The following is a 19337-nucleotide window of genomic DNA, read 5'->3' on the forward strand; positions in this document are numbered from 1 at the left end:
AAATCACTAGTGCTTTCACAGCTCCTATTCCCATGGATCATTAAAAAGGGGCGACCCTCTTTCCTCCTCATTGTATTCTGTATAAAATTGAAGTGACAGTGAATAGACATGAGCGCCAACTCCCATGCATGACCATGCCAATATATTGAATTCTGACTGAATATATTCAGGAAATATATTTTAGGGATTGTAGGGTGTCAGCGTAAGAAAACTGAGCAATCAGTCATCTATTGTGTTGAGCGATACCGTTCAATACCCAAAAATATCGTATCGGATGGTATTGCCCGATACGAAAAAAATATCGGGTATCGCCGATTCCGATACCGGAAGTCCCATTCAAGTCAATGGGACTTCCGGTATCGGAATTAAAAAAGCCCTTTATTTCCTTGTTGGCTAATTCTACATAATTGAAAACAAATAAGAATCATGTAGAATGTATTGTGGGAGGTGGAGGAGACATTAAAGGCATAGTGGTTTATTCAAATCACATGGCATAGCATTAATTCCAATTTTTTTTTTCAAGACGTTCGAAGTTAAAAAGATATTGACTATGTTAACTTTTTTATATTTTGTCAGATATGTATGTTTCACAACTTCCATGCTCTTCACCTTCTTTTGTACTTCTTCCACACTTTCTCCTTCATGATCCGCAGCAGTAGCATTTTTTTATCAACTTTTTCTTCACCTTATTCATCTTCTTCTTCTTCACCTTCTTCCAATTATTTTTTTTTTCCATTCTTCATATTCTTCTTATTCAGCTATTATTAATTTTCATATGCTATTTCTGCATCTTCTTCCTATTCTTCTTTTTCTTCATTTTCTTATGGTGACAGACATTCCTGTAGTACTTATCTATAAAAGTTATAAGATTACACCTTACGTTCTGCCTGTCACAAAAGATTTACAACAGGATTTGTCCGCGTTCAGTTTGGCCTGCAGCAGCAGGCATTTTCCAAGGGCACCACGAGGAGGAACGGACTCACCCCCATTTACTGCTTAGTCTTCTTCTGCTTATAATTTTGATATCTTCTATGCTGATTTTTAGTCTTATGCTTAATGTTCTTCTGCTTTCTGTTCTTCTGCTTTTGCTTCTGCTTTTTGTTCTTCTGTCTTTTGTTCTGTATCTTGGTGGTTGTCTTCATGTTCTTTGTCCTCTTGGTCATATTATTTAGGGTCATATTTCTGGTCTTCTTTGGTGTGGTCTTCAGGGTCGTCGTCATCAGGGTCGTCATCATGGAGATCAATAAGGATTACCAAAGACAATTTCAAAAAGCTTGATCTGGGAAATGTAGCAGAAGGTACAAGAAGGCTGAGAAACTGGCGAGAACCAGCTGACAGTACTGGAACCCGTAGTGGCAGCAGAAGGAACAAGAGCCAATGGCACTACCGAGGACCAACTGACGGTGCTGGACCACGGTTACTAAGCAGAAGGTACCTGTGCTAAAAAGCACTACCAAGGACCAGCTGACGGTGCTGGACCTCGGATACCGAGATGGAGGCACCTAGGCCAAAGGCTGTGGCGAGAACCAGCAGACAGTGCTGGCACCCGGATGGGCAGCAGAAGGAACAAGAGCCAATGGCACTACCGAGGACCAACTGACGGTGCTGGACCACGGTTACTAAGCAGAAGGTACCTGTGCTAAAAAGCACTACCAAGGACCAGCTGACGGTGCTGGACCTCGGATACCGAGATGGAGGCACCTAGGCCAAAGGCTGTGGCGAGAACCAGCAGACAGTGCTGGCACCCGGATGGGCAGCAGAAGGAACAAGAGCCAATGGCACTACCGAGGACCAACTGACGGTGCTGGACCACGGTTACTAAGCAGAAGGTACCTGTGCTAAAAAGCACTACCAAGGACCAGCAGACGGTGCTGGACCTCGGATACCGAGATGGAGGCACCTAGGCCAAAGGCTCTGGTGAGAACCAGCAGACAGTGCTGGAACCCGGGTGGGTAGCAGAAGGTACCAATTCAAAGCAAAGTAGCCAGGCCGAAAGCCGGCCGCAGTTACCGAAACCCACAGTCCTACAGGGGGTCCATGTCCCATTGGCACTACGGATCCAGCCTTCAGTGCCAGTTCCCGCAGCCCACATAGGAGTCACCTAAACTGCAGGCACCGTAGAGTCAGCTAACCCGGCCGCAAGACGACAGGACAACGGATTGGTGGCATAGTGACCTTGACACTACCCGGAAACAGCAGGCGTGCTGAAAACAGGCTGGGCAACAGGGAGTACCCATGCCAAAGACACTGCCGAGAACCAGCTGACGGTGCTGGAACCCAGATGGGTAGCAAAAGCTACAAGAGCCAATGGCACTACCGAGGAACAGCTGACGGTGCTGGACCACGGTTACTAGGCAGGAGGTACCTGTGCTAGAAAGCACTACCAAGGACCAGCTGACGGTGCTGGACTTCGGATACCGAGATGGAGGCACCTAGGCCAAAGGCTCTGGCGAGAACCAGCAGACAGTGCTGGAACCCGGGTGAGTAGCAGAAGGTACCCATTCAAAGCAAAGTAGCCAGGCCGCAAGCCGGCCGCAGTTACCGAAACCCACAGTCCTACAGGGGGTCCATGTCCCATTGGCACTACGGATCCAGCCTTCAGTGCCAGTTCCCGCAGCCCACATAGGAGTCACCTAAACTGCAGGCACCGTAGAGTCGGCTAACCCGGCCGCAAGACGACAGGACAACGGATTGGTGGCATAGTGACCTTGACACTACCCGGAAACAGCAGGCGTGCTGAAAACAGGCTGGGCAACAGGGAGTACCCGTGCCAAAGACACTGCCGAGAACCAGCTGACGGTGCTGGAACCCAGATGGGTAGCAAAAGCTACAAGAGCCAATGGCACTACCGAGGAACAGCTGACGGTGCTGGACCACGGTTACTAGGCAGGAGGTACCTGTGCTAGAAAGCACTACCAAGGACCAGCTGATGGTGCTGGACTTCGGATACCGAGATGGAGGCACCTAGGCCAAAGGCTCTGGCGAGAACCAGCAGACAGTGCTGGAACCCGGGTGGGTAGCAGAAGGTACCAATTCAAAGCAAAGTAGCCAGGCCGCAAGCCAGCCGCAGTTACCGAAACCCACAGTCCTACAGGGGGTCCATGTCCCATTGGCACTACGGATCCAGCCTTCAGTGCCAGTTCCCGCAGCCCACATAGGAGTCACCTAAACTGCAGGCACCGTAGAGTCGGCTAACCCGGCCGCAAGACGACAGGACAACGGATTGGTGGCATAGTGACCTTGACACTACCCAGAAACAGCAGGCGTGCTGAAAACAGGCTGGGCAACAGGGAGTACCCGTGCCCAAGACACTGCCGAGAACCAGCTGATGGTGCTGGAACCCAGATGGGTAGCAAAAGCTACAAGAGCCAATGGCACTACCGAGGAACAGCTGACGGTGCTGGACCACAGTTACTAGGCAGGAGGTACCTGTGCTAGAAAGCACTACCAAGGACCAGCTGACGGTGCTGGACTTCGGATACCGAGATGGAGGCACCTAGGCCAAAGGCTCTGGCGAGAACCAGCAGACAGTGCTGGAACCCAGGTGGGTAGCAGAAGGTACCCATTCAAAGCAAAGTAGCCAGGCCGCAAGCCGGCCGCAGTTACCAAAACCCACAGTCCTACAGGGGGTCCATGTCCCATTGGCACTACGGATCCAGCCTTCAGTGCCAGTTCCCGCAGCCCACATAGGAGTCACCTAAACTGCAGGCACCGTAGAGTCGGCTAACCCGGCCGCAAGACGACAGGACAACGGATTGGTGGCATAGTGACCTTGACACTACCCGGAAACAGCAGGCGTGCTGGAACCAGGCTGGGCAACAGGGAGTACACGTGCCAAAGACACTGCCGAGCACCAACTGGCGTTGTTGGAGCCCAGGGACAATCATTGTGTAGGCCGAGGCCTACTTGGTGGCAGTTTTAGCTTGTTTGTAGGCTACAACAGACTGTCAACGTGCTCCAATTAGGCATCTGTCTCCACTCTGTTTCCAGGATTTCACGTGACCACCAACACCGCCAGTTTATGCGTACAGTAGCCGTCTGCCCAATCCACACGTGTTCCTGTGTTACTGGGGTTCTGTAATGTCAGCAGATCCCTTTATGTGTGTCTGCCACTGTCTCCTGCTCTGTCCACATTCCCACCACTTGTAGTGTAAAGGTGGACAGCGCAGGAGACAGTGCCGGACACACATTGGGGGATCTGCTCACGTAACAGAACACCAGGAACACAGGAACAAGTGTGGAATGCGTGGACGGCAACTGTGAGCAGGAACTGGCGGTATTGGAGGTCAGGGGAAATACTAGAGACAGAGTGGAGACAGAGGCCAAATCAGAGAATGTTTAAATCTGAAGTAGTTACAATTTGGAGGCAGCAGCAGTTTGCCCTCCACACAGCAGGGGATCAGCTGACGTTACCAAACCCCACTTTCACATGAACGAGTGTTTATTTCTGTGTGGACAGCATTTCCGAGCAACAACTGACGATGTTGGAGCCCAGGGATAGTCATTTTGTAGGCTGAGGCCTACTTGGAGGCATTTTAAGATAAGACGTTCTTTAAATTTGGAGGAAGCAGCAGTTTGCCCTCCACACAGCAGGGGATCAGCTGACGTTACCGAACCCCACTTTCACATGAACGAGTGTTTATTTCTGTGTGGACAGCACTTCCGAGCAACAACTGACGATGTTGGAGCCCAGGGATAGTCATTTTTTTAGGCTGAGGCCTACTTGGAGGCAGTTTAAGATAAGACATTGTTTGAATTTGGAGGAAGCAGCAGTTTGCCCTCCACACAGCAGGGGATCAGCTGACGTTACCGAACCCCACTTTCACATGAACGAGTGTTTTTTTCTGTGTGGACAGCACTTCCAAGCACCAACTGGCGCTGTTGGAGCCCAGGGACAATCATGGTGTAGGCCGAGGCCTACTTGGTGGCAGTTTTAGCTTGTTTGTAGGCTACAACAGACTGTCAACGTGCTCCAATTAGGCATCTGTCTCCACTCTGTTTCCAGGATTTCACGTGACCACCAACACCGCCAGTTTATGCGTACAGTAGCCGTCTGCCCAATCCACACGTGTTCCTGGGTTACTGGGGTTCTGTAATGTCAGCAGATCCCCTGATGAGTGTCTGCCACTGTCTCCTGCTCTGTCCACATTCCCACCGCTTGCAGTGGGAAGGTGGACAGCGCAGGAGACAGTGGCGGACACATATTGGGGGATCTGCTGATGTTACAGTACCCCAGTAACACAGGAACACGTGTGGAATGCGTGGACGGCAACTGTGAGCAGGAACTGGCGGTGTTGGAGGTCAGGGGAAATACTAGAGACAGAGTGGAGCCAGAGGCCAAATCAGAGAATGTTTAAATCTGAAGTAGTTACAATTTGGAGGCAGCAGCACTTTGCCCTCCTCACAGCAGGGGATCAGCTGACGTTACCGAACCCCACTTTCACATGAACAAGTGTGTTTTTCTGTGTGGACAGCACTTCCGAGCACCAACTAGTGTTGTTGGAAGCCAGGGACAATCAGGGTGCAGGCCGAGGCCTACTAGGAGCCAGGTGTAAATCTGAGGTTGTTTGACTGTGGAGGGAGCAGGACACTTTGCCATACACACAGCAGGGGATCAGCTGACGTTACTGACCCCCACTTTCACATGAACAAGTGTGTTTTTCTGTGTGGACAGCACTTCCGAGCACCAACTAGCGTTGTTGGAGCCCAGGGACAATCAGGGTGCAGGCCGAGGCCTACTTGGTGGCAGTTTGCGATTGTTTCTAGACTACTACTAACTGTCAACGTACTCCAATTAGGCCTCTGTCTTCACTCTGTTTCGAGTATTTCCTCTGGCTTCCAACCACGCCAGTTGCTGCTCTGAAATGCCGTCTGCACAACCCACACTTGTTCCTGTGTTACTGGGGTTCTGTAACAGCAGCTTCTCCCTAGAGGTGAGTCAGGCAATGTCTCCTGCTCTGTCCACATTTCCACTACAAGTAGTGGGAATGTAGACAAAGCAGGAGACATTGCTGTGCTCACCTCTGGAGATGAGCAGATGTTACAGGACCCAGGTAACACAGGAACAATTGTAGATTGTGCAGACGGCACTTGAGAGCAGAAACAGGCGGTGTTGTAGGCCGGAGGAAATACTCAAAACAGAGTGGAGACAGAGGGCAAATCAGAGAACATATTAAATCAGAGGTAGTCAGAAGTTGTTGGCAGCAGGAGAGTTTGCCGTACACACAGCAGGGGATCAGCTGACGTTACCGAACCCCAGTTACACATGAGCGAGTGTTTTGTCTGTGCGGACAGCACTTCTGAGCACCAACTGGCGGTGTCGGAGCCCAGGGAAAATCAGGTAGTAGGCCGAGGCCTACTTGGAGCCAGGTGTAAATCTGAGGTTGTTTGACTGTGGAGGGAGCAGGACACATTGCCGTACACACAACAGGGGATCAGCTGACGTTACCGAACCCCACTTACACATGAGCGAGTGTTTTGTCTGTGTGGACAGCACTTCTGAGCAACAACGGGCGTTGCTGTAGCCCAGGAAATAAAGTTCAGGTCATAGAAACATGAACACAACAGGAGACCTGGATCCTGTTGCCAGCCAATTATTTATTCTGGAAGAGGACTGGCAAATTCAGGTGAGATCCAGGCCTTGTTCATTTTCACAAAAGTAAGCTGGTCAACATTATCGGCGGATAGTCGCGTGCGACGGTCTGTTACCACACCACCTGCAGCACTAAAGACACGTTCCGATAATACACTGGCAGCAGGGCAAGCCAGCACCTCCAATGCATACTGGCTAAGCTCTGGCCATGTATCCAGCTTAGAGACCCAATACTTGAACGGGGAAGAGCCATCTGGGAGAACACTAACAGGGCAAGACAAGTAGTCTGTCACCATCTGACGGAAACGTTGCCTCCTGCTGACTGGAGCCGTCTGTGATGGTGTAGCCGTTTGTGGCGGTCCCACAAAACTTTTCCACATTTGGGCCATACTGGCCTTGCCTTGTCCTGCGGCACTGCCTCTGCTACCTCTTTGTGCAGAGCTTCCTCCACTGCCTCTACCCACATGGCTGCTTTGAAAAGCACTACCAGCAACACTTGCGGGGGGAATGGAGAACATGATGGCCTGCACAAGTGTTTCTTGGTACTCCCGCATTTTTCGCTCCCGGTTCAACTGTGGTATGAGGCTTTGTAAGTTGTCCCGGTAGCGAGGATCTAGGAGAGTGTACACCCAATAATCAGCCGTGTGGAGAATATTGGCGATGCGGCGGTCATTTAACAAGCACTGCAGCATGAAATCAACCATGTGCTGCAGACTGCCAACTGGACCGGAAACGCTGTCCCCAGCTTGAGGCAGCATCTCTGCCTGCTCAGCATCACCCCACCCTCGCTGTACACACTGACTACTAGAGCCTTGTGTACCTCCCTCCTCTGGAGAGATGTGTTCCTCCTCCTCCATTGACTCCTCGTCATCCTCCTCACTAAGTGTCCCCTGCCTGGGCCTTTGTGTGGAAGCACGTTGCGCAGACTTGCCAGAAGCAGATGGCATTTCTGACTGCTCATCCTCGACCTCTTCAAAAACCTCCTCACTTAGTGCTTGTAAGGTTTTTTGAAGCAGACAGATGAGGGGGACAGTCATGCTGATTAGTGCATCATCTGCACTGGCCATCCGCGTGGAGTCATCGAAGGCACGCAAAACTTGGCAGATGTCCCTCATAGTGGCCCACTCAGTGGTGGTGAAGTGTGTCCGGCGCACAGTGCGACTTGTTTGCGCCTGATGCAGCTGGTACTCCATTACTGCTGCCTGCTGCTCACACAACCGCTCCAACATATGTAATGCTGAATTCCACCCGGTGGGGAGGTCACATATGATGCGATGTTCTGGCAGGCGGAATCGGCGTTGCAGAGATGCAATGCGCGATCTTGCCATGCTGGAACGCCGCAAGTGAGCACACTCTAGGCGAACCTTGTGCAGCAGTGCATCAAGATCCGGATAGTCCCTCAGAAAGCTCTGCACGACCAAATTGAGCACGTGTGCCAGACATGGTATGTGAGTGAGGTTGCCTAGGCCCAGAGCTGCCACTAGATTTCGGCCATTGTCACTCACTACCAAACCTGGCTGGAGATTCTCTGGCGCAAACCACACATCGCTCTCCTGCTTGATGGCATTCCAGAGCTCCTGTGCTGTGTGGCTCCGATTCCCCAAAGAAATTAATTTAAGGATGGCCTGTTGACGTTTGGCCACACCTGTGCTCATATCTGGCCTAACAGGCTCACGCAGTGCTGATTCCGAGGAACTAGAGTAGGAGGAGGACTCAATATGTACAGACTGCATTCCTGCAATCCTTGGAGTTGGCAGAATACGTACAGAGCCACTCTCCAGATCTGTACCCGGCTCCACAACATTGACCCAATGGGCAGTGAGGGAAAGGTATCGTCCCTGTCCATGGCTACTGGTCCACGCATCGGTGGTCAGGTGGACCTTGCTACTGACGGCATTTAGTAGCGCATTTTTAATTTTTCCCTCCACATGCTTTTGCAGGGCAGGAACAGCTTGCCTGCTGAAATAAAAGCGGCTGGGCACATTGTATTGTGGAACTGCCAATGACATAAAGTTCCGGAAGGTGTCAGTCTCCACCAGCCTGAATGACAGCATCTCAAGGGCCAGTAGTTTGGCAATGCCGGCATTCAGAGCCAGTGCTTGGGGATGGTTTGCCGAGTATGGCCGCTTTTTCTCCCATGCCTGTGCTACCGATTGCTGGTGAGTGGCCTGGGAGTGTGCTGATGACTGCGAACGTGGTTCAGTGGGTGGAATTTCACTGGGTCTCTGGACAACAGTGGCAGTGGTTCTTCCATGGCGTTCCAGTGAGGAAGCCGAACCAGCTGTGTGTGAGCTGGAGGAAGAGGCCCCAACACGAGCTGAAGAGGTGGTAGGTGCTGCTGAAGGTTGGCCTACATCTTCAGTGTGTCTGTGTAACTCCACCTCGTGCTTGGTACGCACATATTTCCACATATTTGTGGTATTGAGGTTGGTCACATTTTTCCCTCGTTTCACTTTCTGATGACACAGCTTGCATTTGACAAAGCAAATGTCATCTGCAACTGTGTCAAAAAAAGACCACGCACTGCAGGTCCTGGGAGCGCCCGTTTTGTGTTTTGGAAGAGGATTGCTCCTCACGGGTGCCAAAGTGGAGGCTACAGGCAACCAAGTCTGCCCCCGCCCTCTCCCTCCTCTTTTGGCCGTTCAGGGAATCTCTTCCTCAGAGCTGCTCCCACCACCTTCCTGTGGCTGACGCCATGATGGGTCAAGGACCTCATCATCTCCACTCCCCTCTTCAAGCACCGGCTGGTCCTGGGTTGTCTCGCCAGCACCGTACGCACCAGAAATTGGCAACTGAGTCTCATCATCATCAGATGAGCACTGAGGTGTGCTGACAATAGGCACTGGCCCACCTGCCTCTTCAGATTCAGAGGGACAAAGCAGTTGCGCATCACTGCATACTCCCTCTTCTTCACGCTCTAGAATGCTGCTTGGCTGGCCACCTCTTTCCAAGCCAACAGATTCTGAGAACAGAAGTAAAGATTAAGATGGCTCCTGTCCAGGGCTCTCAGACTGCCTGGGCAATTTGGCAGGTGGTGAAGAGACAGATGGTTGCTCTTCAGTGCTCTGGCCTTGGGAGGATGCGGAAGTCATTGAAGTGGATGCGTTAGCTGCCATCCATCCGACAATGGCTTCAATTTGTTCGTCACGCAGCAGTGGGGTACGGCGAGGTCCTACAAAGCTGCGCATGAAGGACTGTTGCCTGGTAAAAGTGGGGGATGCCGGGTCACTGGTGGCCGCAGCAGACACCGAATCCCCACGTCCTCTCCCTGCTGAATCCCCCCGTCCTCTCCCTGCTGAAACTCCACGGCCACGACCACGTGCCTTACTCCCTGCCTTCTTCATCTTGGTAGACTGATAAAGATAGGCAGAAAAGTAAAAAAGGGGTGGCTTAGTGTTCTTATTCCTGAACACCTGCTAACCAGTATAAGAAACACTAATTTGGCTAAGAGTGTGTGTACTACACTTTAATATGATCTAATGTGGCCTAGACAACTGTAAAGTGGAGTGTTTGGTGAACTTTATTTCCTTTTTTTTGGGGGGGGGGAAGAAAAGGATGTGACCAAAGTTTGAAAGCTATAGTATCACAAACTTTTTGGAGTGATTACAATGCAGGAAGCTAACCTACAATGCAATTGATGAGGCTCCAAAAAATAGGGTGATACTAGTCTGTCTGGCTGGCCCTGAAGGGCACAAGCCAGCAAAAAGGCTCCTCTATCTAATCGTATATAGTGTTTGCAACCAACCAATGACAATGGATGCGGTTGGAAGCACACTAATATAGGAGCAAAAATCTGGCTAAATTAGCTGCAAAAAAAGGACTATGTATGAGGCAGTGACGCACGCTGAGCGGACTACAGCTAGCGGTGGCTTTAGAACACACTGCAACGTGAGCTGCACTCACACACAGAGAGACTTATCAGACAGCCAAAAACAGTGCAGAGAAATGGGCTATAGCACTGAAAGGCTGCTGAAAGGCTCCACTGTCCACTCCTTTAGTGTTTGCAACCAACGTATATGGATACGTATGGAAGCACACTATACAGGAGAAAAAAAAGCAGCAATAAAAGAAAAATGTGTATGAGGCAGAGACACACGCTGGGCGGCCTACAAGCAGACGTGCCTGCAGGACACACTACACAGCGTGGGTCTGCACTCACACAGCCCTTGCAGACAGCTATTAAAACAGCGCTGCTGGGCTACAAAAATGCTACAGTGGTGGATTATGTAGCCTGGGTAGAGAAATAGATATTTTGGATGATCGCTATTTCTAACTGTCCCTCACAGTCTTCAACAGCAGCCTGTCCCTAACTGAATTCACAGCAGAGTGACCAGAAATGGCGGCTGCAGCGGTTTTTATAGTGCATCATGACATCATTTCAGCAGCCAATCACAGCCATGCCAGTAGTTAACATGCCTACATGCCTAACAGGATGTGCCCACACTTCTGAGGATCCCCATTGGCTGAATCAAATCGAGCGGGCTCCTAGCATTATGGGAACTTCCGATTCCGGTATTCGATATGAAAAAAGTATCGGAACTAAGTATCGGAATTCCGATACAGCTAATATCGGCCGATACCCGATACTTGCGGTATCGGAATGCTCAACACTAGTCATCTATCGCCTATCCTGTTAGGATAAATGTCAGTTCTTCCTTAGTACAAAGTTACCGTTTGAATATAATTAAACCCAAATTTGATGCTAAAATTTTTGAATTATTTAGAGAAAAAGTCAGAATTCTGTGACATGTTTGGATCACAAATTTGCCTCTGCAGCATCAGATAAAAGCAAAGGCATTGAATCAATTTGGCCAACTTCAGGGTTGCACATGCAAGCTTGTTGTCTTTGCTTAGGAATCCATCCACCTCTGATAGACTGCAATGAGCAGTAAACGATAGAATTAGAGATCCCTCTATTCTTGAGAACAGAGAGTATTTTTAGTAACAGGCAAATTGCAAAGCTACAAGAATTTGAAGCACCCTGCAATTTTACTGTAGTGCCGGTGTCCCTGTATGCTGCACCCCAGGCTTGGCAGGGACGCCGACTCACTCATGACTGCAGCTCCCGTCCCCCTCCTCCTTTCTCATCTGCTGGTGTCTGGGATGCCCTTATGGTGTGAAAATCCTTGGCCACTATGTTTAGGATGTGAGCGTGCTCCCTCTTTCTTAAAGGGACTGCAAGTGCCGTCCTAAAGTGTACTCAGTCATTGGCTGGGAGACACTTACTATTTAAGGCACCTCCTCCTTCATGGAGGTGCCTATGCAATGTTGTTAGTTTATTCCTTAAATGCTTTCTAGCTCTCAGGTTTCCTGTCTGATAGTACCCACTAGTTCTACTAGTTTCCATCCCTCCTGGGTAGTACCTGCCTTGTCAGTCTGTATTTCAGCTAGTACCTGCCTGCACTTGCCGTGCCAATTTGTATATCAGCCGGAACCATCTGCACCTTTTGTGCCAGTCTGTATATCAGCTGGACCTGCCTGCACCTTGCTCTGCCAGTCTATATATCAGCCAGACCTGCCTGCACCTTGCTCTGCTAGTCTATTTGTCAGCCGCCTGCATCTGAAGTGTCAGTCTGTATAATAGCCGGATCTGCCTGCACCTGCCGTGTCAGTCTTTATATCAGCCTCGGCCGCCTGCACCTGCCATGCCAATCTGTATATCAGCCATATTCTTCTACTGAGCCATTCCCGATACCAATCCCTTGGGGGTCAGCAGCTATGCTTCCGTGGTCTGTCCTAGAGTAGCACCTAGTGTTCATCGGGAGCCAAGCCTAACCCCACCATTGGGGTCTCTAGTGAAAATTCATGTGTTCACCTAGTCACGCCCCTCCAGTCTCTCCTCGGACCATGGCACAGCGGTTCCACCACTCCCGTTAAAGATGAAAACTCCCTTTCACTTATTTTTTTATATATACAGTAGTTGATTCCTTCAGCTCATTGTTGCCATTCTTTGTTGTATCTGTTATCTGTTCATTTGTGACAAAATTTATAATTCTACTTTAAAATTGCAGTTTGAAAAAACCTATAAAAGTGAAATTTGAGTTTTGAGTTCAGGATCATTGTGATACAGTTTTTTCCTTCCCATGACTTTTCAGATGATGTAAATAACGTCTTGTCTTCGTGTTGGGTTCTAGTACAGTAGAGTTTTAATCTAAAAGTGATTCCCCTTTAAGCAAATTATGTCTAAATTTGTTTTAAAGGGAATATGTAATCAGAAATCCACCTATCGTTTAAATCAGAGTTTCAGGGATAAATGTATTTAAAAAAAAAAACATTTTGGCAATGTTTTTGTTTTTTTATCATAATCTCTATTTAAAAACAAAATTACCATAGTAATCTTGCAATTTACGCATAATTTAGGTCCTTCAGGAAGAGTTTTCAACAGTTTTGTTATCCTCAGAGGTAGGATTGCAATGACAAGTTGCACCTCTACCTCTGGACAATGTCACATCTCACCTATTCTCCCTTCCTTCACAATTACCTTTGCACATGCTCACTATATGATTCAAATGAAAAGATCGAGTCCATTGCTTCTAATATACAGGGTGGGCCATTAATATGGATACACCTAAATAAAATGGGAATGGTTGGTGATATCAACTTCCTGTTTGTGGCACATTAGTATATGGGAGGGGAAAAACTTTTCAAGATGGGTGGTGACCATAGTGGCCAATTTGAAGTTGGCCATTTTAGATCCAACTTTATTTTTTCCAATGGGAAGAGGGTCATGTGACACATCACACTTATTGAGAATTTCACATGAAAATCAATAGTGTGCTTGGTTTTAATGTAACTGTATTCTTTCATTAGCTATTTACAAGTTCATGACCACTTATAAAATTTGTTCAATGTGCTGCCCATTGTGTTTGATTGTCAATGTAACCCTCTTCTTCCCCTCTTGACACACTGATACCAACACCGCAGAAGAAATGCTAGTCTAAGGGGGTCAGATTCCATAATGTGGTGGTGCAACATCTTGCTGGAAAATCTCAGGGAACGTGCCATCTTCAGTGCATAAAGAGGGCAACACATCATCATGTAGCAATTTCAGATATCCAGTGGCTTTGAGGTTTCCATTGATGAAGAATGGCCCCACTTTCTTTGTACCCCATATACCACACCATACCATCAATTATGGGTGTCAGGTCCATGCATTCCTACATGAAGTTTCCAGGAAAGTGGATTGGTCATCGTGGGCTAGTTGAATGACCACCAAGGTCTCTCGATCTAACCCCCTTAGACTTTTCTCTTTAGGGTCATCAGAAGGCAATTGTCTATGCTGTGAAGATGCGAGATGTGCAGCATCTGAAACATATACTGGAAGCCTGTGCTAGCATTCCTTCTGCGGTGTTGCTATCAGTGTGTCAAGATTGGGGAAGAGGGTTGCATTGACAATCCAACACAATGGGCAGCACTTTGAACACATTTTATTAGTGGACATAAACTTGTAAATAACTCATGAAAGAATAAAGTTACGTTAAAACCAAGCACACGATTGTTATTCTTGTGAAATTCTCAATAAGTTTGATGTGTCACATGACCCTTTTGCCATTGAAAAAAATAAAGTTGGATCCAAAATGGCTGACTTCAAAATGGCCGCCATGGTCACCACCCATCTTGAAAAGTTTCCCCCCTCCCATATACTAGTGTGCCACAAACAGGAAGTTGATATCACCAACCATTCCCATTTTATTTAGGTGTATCCATATAAATTGCCCGCCCTGTACATGTGGATTTCCTGAAAAAAAAAACAAGAAGTAGGAATTAGAGATGAGCTGATCAAGCAAAAATTGATTTTGCATGCTAGCGCAATTTTTCCCAGAAAATTCAATTCAAAGTTATTCTCCGCAAATTTAATGTCCTTTAGTATATCCTGTGCTCTTTTTAGACTCCAGAGTAGAGTTGAGCGACTTTGGTCGGATCGGGTTTCGTGAAACCCGAATGAAACAAAATTTGTTTCGGATGAAACTGGTCCGACTAGGGCAAAAAAAGTCGGAGTTTCGTCTGAAACCTGACCCCAATGCAAATCAATAGGAAATAAAAGTTGGCATTGAGTGGATGAATGCCATCCGCTCAATGCCGACTTTTATTTCCCATTGACTTGCATTGGGGTCGGGTTTCAGACGAAACTTCGACTTTTTTTGCCCTAATCGGACCAGTTTCATCCGAAACAAATTTTGTTTCATTCGGGTTTCACGAAACCCGATCCGACCAAAGTCGCTCAACTCTACTCCAGAGCATAATAAATGTAAGATAGAAAAAATAGAAAAATGTTTATACTCATCTCACTGCTCACCTGACTGGCTCTTCTGCTCCTCATCACCACCCGGTCGCATCTTCAGATCGCCGTCACTCATACTGAATCCCCAAGCCTCTCACGCTGGGTGGGACTTCCAGCTTTGATGGGGTTCTGCATTTTGTTGAACGTGGATATTTGTAAAATTCGAATAGAATTCAATTCCACTCAAATTTATTCGATGATTGCCAGTAGGAATCTAAAAAAGCCCCACTGGCCAGTGTGAAAATTGCAAGTTCTCATTTAGATTTTTAACACAGACTGTAAAATATATACCGTATATAAAAAATGGACAATGATGCTTGAAAAAATACATTTATCACAAAATCCTGTGATAACCAATAGATATGACACATTCCCTTCAGTGTATAACGAATAAAAAAGAAAGATATCGTCCACATAGATTCAAATCGGAGCTGGACACGCCCAGTGAGTGACGTATTTTGCGAAGATAAGTAGTGCCTACTGCGCTACGGTGCTGTTCAACACCCATGACATCTAGATAGTGCCTCCAGGGCCAATTAATTCAGTAAAACATTAAATTTACTGGTAGAAAATGAAAAGTCTTCCATTATTTATTTTGCCATGTTCCTATATAATATATCAGGTCTCTGAGTCCTGAAGGCCCTCTCAGCTCTCAAAGTCATTCATGGGTTTGGAAGGTGATGTGGGGACTGCCTGCCATGATGTCTCCCATACACAGCACACAGAGACATGAGGGATTCCGGCTCTCCTGTTGCTATATAGCACATGACCAAAAGGAACAGTGGTATTCAGGACTAGAGATGAGCGAATTTGTTCAGATTTTGGCCCTGAATCTGAATATGACACATTCGGGCCAAAAGTATGTCTTATGATCGGTTCCAAACATATTCGGTAATTTCTACTCCAATTGACTCTCATAACGTTCGGCTGTGTTTGATGAATGTTGAAAAAACAATATTCGAATCCGATTGTATTCGGAAACAAATTTGCTCATCTCTATTCAGGACAATATGCAGCAGTACTGAGCAGGGTAGCTGTGAATTCATCTTTTCGATTACATAAAATGCTTATTGGAAACCAGCTTCACCATCTCTCTGCTTCTCCCTGTCATTCTCCTCTTCAATTCTCTTCATTCTGCCTTATACTTAGACTTACTATCTTTTCTGATCACTTTTTTTAGTATAAACTTTCATGTGTTTAGTTTTCACCAATTTTTGGTGGACTCTTTCATTGGTGGTCGACGGTCGGTCACCGCATTAATTCTTTATTGTATTGTTACAACTAACATATTCCCTTATACTTGTAATAATATTTTGGCCTGAAAAGCTGTGCCTAACTCCAGACTCCTTGAGGGCTGAGACACTTTCAGGATCACAGTGTCATCCTTCTTAATTTCCAACTTGCTTAAAACAATATGCAATACATTGTATGAAAAGAAAACATAGATAACACAAAAATAATGTAGAAAAGTTAGAGTAGGGAGGGCAGGAAACTTAATGATCCAGGCTGCTGGAGAAGATGAGCAGCTTCTGAGGAAAAAAAACACAAAAACTTATAAACAGGACCTAAAAAGTGTTCAACTATGTTGCGGTGGTTGGAGAGGGAGACCGGATAGAGAAATAACAACAATTGCCGCATGGCTGGGTACTGCACGTCCATTCCCTACCCAAATCAATAGGCGGCAGTACCCCACGGCAGCCACGATCAGTAGCTGGAGTACTTCTGTATCTGAGCACTAGAGCAGCATATAACGGCTGATCGATGGGGGGGCTCGGTGTCTAAGGATTGACCGTCAATATTAATGTAGTGGACAACCTCTTTATTCTATGATATCTTTTCCCCTAGAACACAGATTTTTCTTCTCGGCTCCTTTTACTGCTCACCTCAGCTACGATTTCAGATTGTGTCCTCTTTGCATATGCAGTTCAGCATCAGGCATGATCAGAAGCAGCACCATAAAGGAAATCATACATCAGTACTAAGTAGTGTTGCTGTGAATTCATCTTAGGGTTGAGATAAAACATTTACTTGAAAACAGTTGCACATCTATCTTCTCCTCCCTGCTTCTCCCTTTTCCATGAACTTCAATGGGCAATTGTGATTTCATTTCTTAGTGAGCTGACAGTCTGTCCTGTTTACAGCAAGAGGCATTTTAGCTGTTTATTTAAAAGTGTATGATAAGTTCAAAAGGCAGGAAGGAAGAGAAAAGGGGGCTCATAAGTGGAGAAAGAAGCATAGTTCTCTAATCAGATACATTACAAAGTTTTTATATTTGCTTGTACTCATTAGCTGCCAACACTTTAAGAAAACATTTGATTTTGGCTGTGACAGCGGTCCCTGCAGGGAAAATGTAGTATTGCATAGTGGTCATATATAGAGTCCATCTACATAATACATGGATAGTTAAAGTCTTTCAGTATGGGGAATGCTTTAACAAAACAAGTCATAGAATCACAGAATGTTAGACTTTGAAGGGACCTCCAGGGTCATCGTATCCAACCCCCAGCTCAATGGAGGATTCACTAAACCATCTCAGACAGATGTCTGTGCAGCCTCTGTTTGAAGACTTCCATTGAAGGAGAACTCACCACCTCCCATGGCAGCCTGTTCCACTCATTGATCACTCTGTCAAAAAGTTTTTTTCTAATATCTAATCTGTATCTTCTCCATTTCAGTTTCATTCTACTGCTTCTTGTGTTTCCATGTGCAAATGAGAATAATGATGATCCCTCTACAATGTGACAGCCCTTCAGATATTTGTAGACAGCTATTAAGCCTCCCCTTAGCCTTCTTTTTAGAAGACTAAACATTCCCAGATCCTTTAACCGTTCCTCATAGGACATAGTTTGCAGTCCGCTCACCATCCTGGTCGGTCTTCTCTGAACTTGCTCCAATTTTTCAATGTCTTTTTTAAAATGTGGTGCCCAGAATTGTACACAGTATTCCAGATGAGGTCTGACCAAGGAGGAGTTGAGTGGGATAATGACTTTAAGTGATTAAATCTCTGCGTAATGGCTCATAGATGGAAATTCTAGGCAGAGGAACAACTTATCGCTATTTTATACACGTCCACCAGTACCTGTAATTATAATGGTTAAACTCAGTCAAGCAAAAAGTAAAATGTATACATGAATACTATGAACATTTCCACTGACTTACATACTCATTGACTAAGCTGTGCAGAGCCGGTAAGAGCTATATGAGTATGAAAGGCATACATTTACTTACATTGCTTCTCTGGCCCCATGGTGGCCAATTAAAACGACTGGTAAAGCTTCTTAGTAATAGCCAGGCACGGTGCAGTGTGTATTGTGAACATCGTTCTGCTTGGTTAGAGTTGTTCTTAAGTACAGTAAGTTCAGTGACCCAGTAAATACCTGTTTGTCACTAGTTTGATCTCTTCACAGACACCGAGTAGCTGCACTTTTCAGAAATCAATTTATATTTAACACTCTTGTGACTAAGTCTCGTATCTCAGGCAGTAGGACACTTCGAAATCCCTTTCATTCAGTCTAGAATTCTGTAAGGAACTGTTATAAGGAAGTTGTTGAGGATAGGAAAAATAAAGTCTTTATTTTTATTTTATTTTTTTGCAGAAACAGCACCATTCTTGTTTTGAGGTTGTGCCCGATACTGCAGTGAAGCTCTACTGATAAGGTGTGATTCCACCAGTCAATGGACAACAATACCGGTGCTGTTAATGGGAAAAAATATTATTTTCTCCTCCTGGACAACCCCTCTAAATACTAGATGCCATTAGTGCACCAATATTTTAAGTGCCCATTGTACTTTTCGCTTGATTTCATTTGATAGGTAAAGTGACAAATAGGCAATCTGTAGGCCAATTTATTGAAAATTACCGTCCAAAAACAATTACGTCAAAGTTCCAGACACTTTGGCCCTGATTCATAAAAATGTTTACGTAAAGGCTTTGAAAAGTCGCATAAGTTTAGCTTAACTTCAAGTTTAGCAAAAACGTTGTGACTTTGTTTTTTTTTTATGACAGTCCCGGCCAACTCCGCCAAAGTGGTATAAAAGGAACAAGGTTGGACGCCACCTGATGAATCAGGAGCCTCTTACTCTACCACATCCCGTCATTAAGACTGACATGTACAATGTCAATCTTAGTGAATTGGGGCTTCAATGTCTACTTTTCTGCGCAACCTTCACTGTCCGTTGCATGTGCAATCCGTCTCTAGCAGGGGAACTGCAAAGGAAGGACTATAAGTATCAAGGATTTGGTATTTTTTCTTTTTGCTCCTGCTCTCCTGTCTTATTGCATACAGTCATAGCATAAATGTCTGCTTTAGCTTAGGGCAGGCAAGCAGAGTTGAGAAAAAATATTTGCAGGAGCCTGGTCTTGCATCCATGTCAGAACTCAATAGCGACCAGACCAGGACAACACAAAATTCATCAACCACCACTCCAATCCTGGCATACTGGACGCCTGCTTTGATTACTCGG

The sequence above is a fragment of the Dendrobates tinctorius genome, unplaced genomic scaffold (assembly GCF_039654945.1).
Source record: "Dendrobates tinctorius isolate UK_male_01 unplaced genomic scaffold, ASM3965494v1 ptg000027l, whole genome shotgun sequence".
Classification (NCBI taxonomy): Eukaryota; Metazoa; Chordata; class Amphibia; order Anura; family Dendrobatidae; genus Dendrobates; species Dendrobates tinctorius.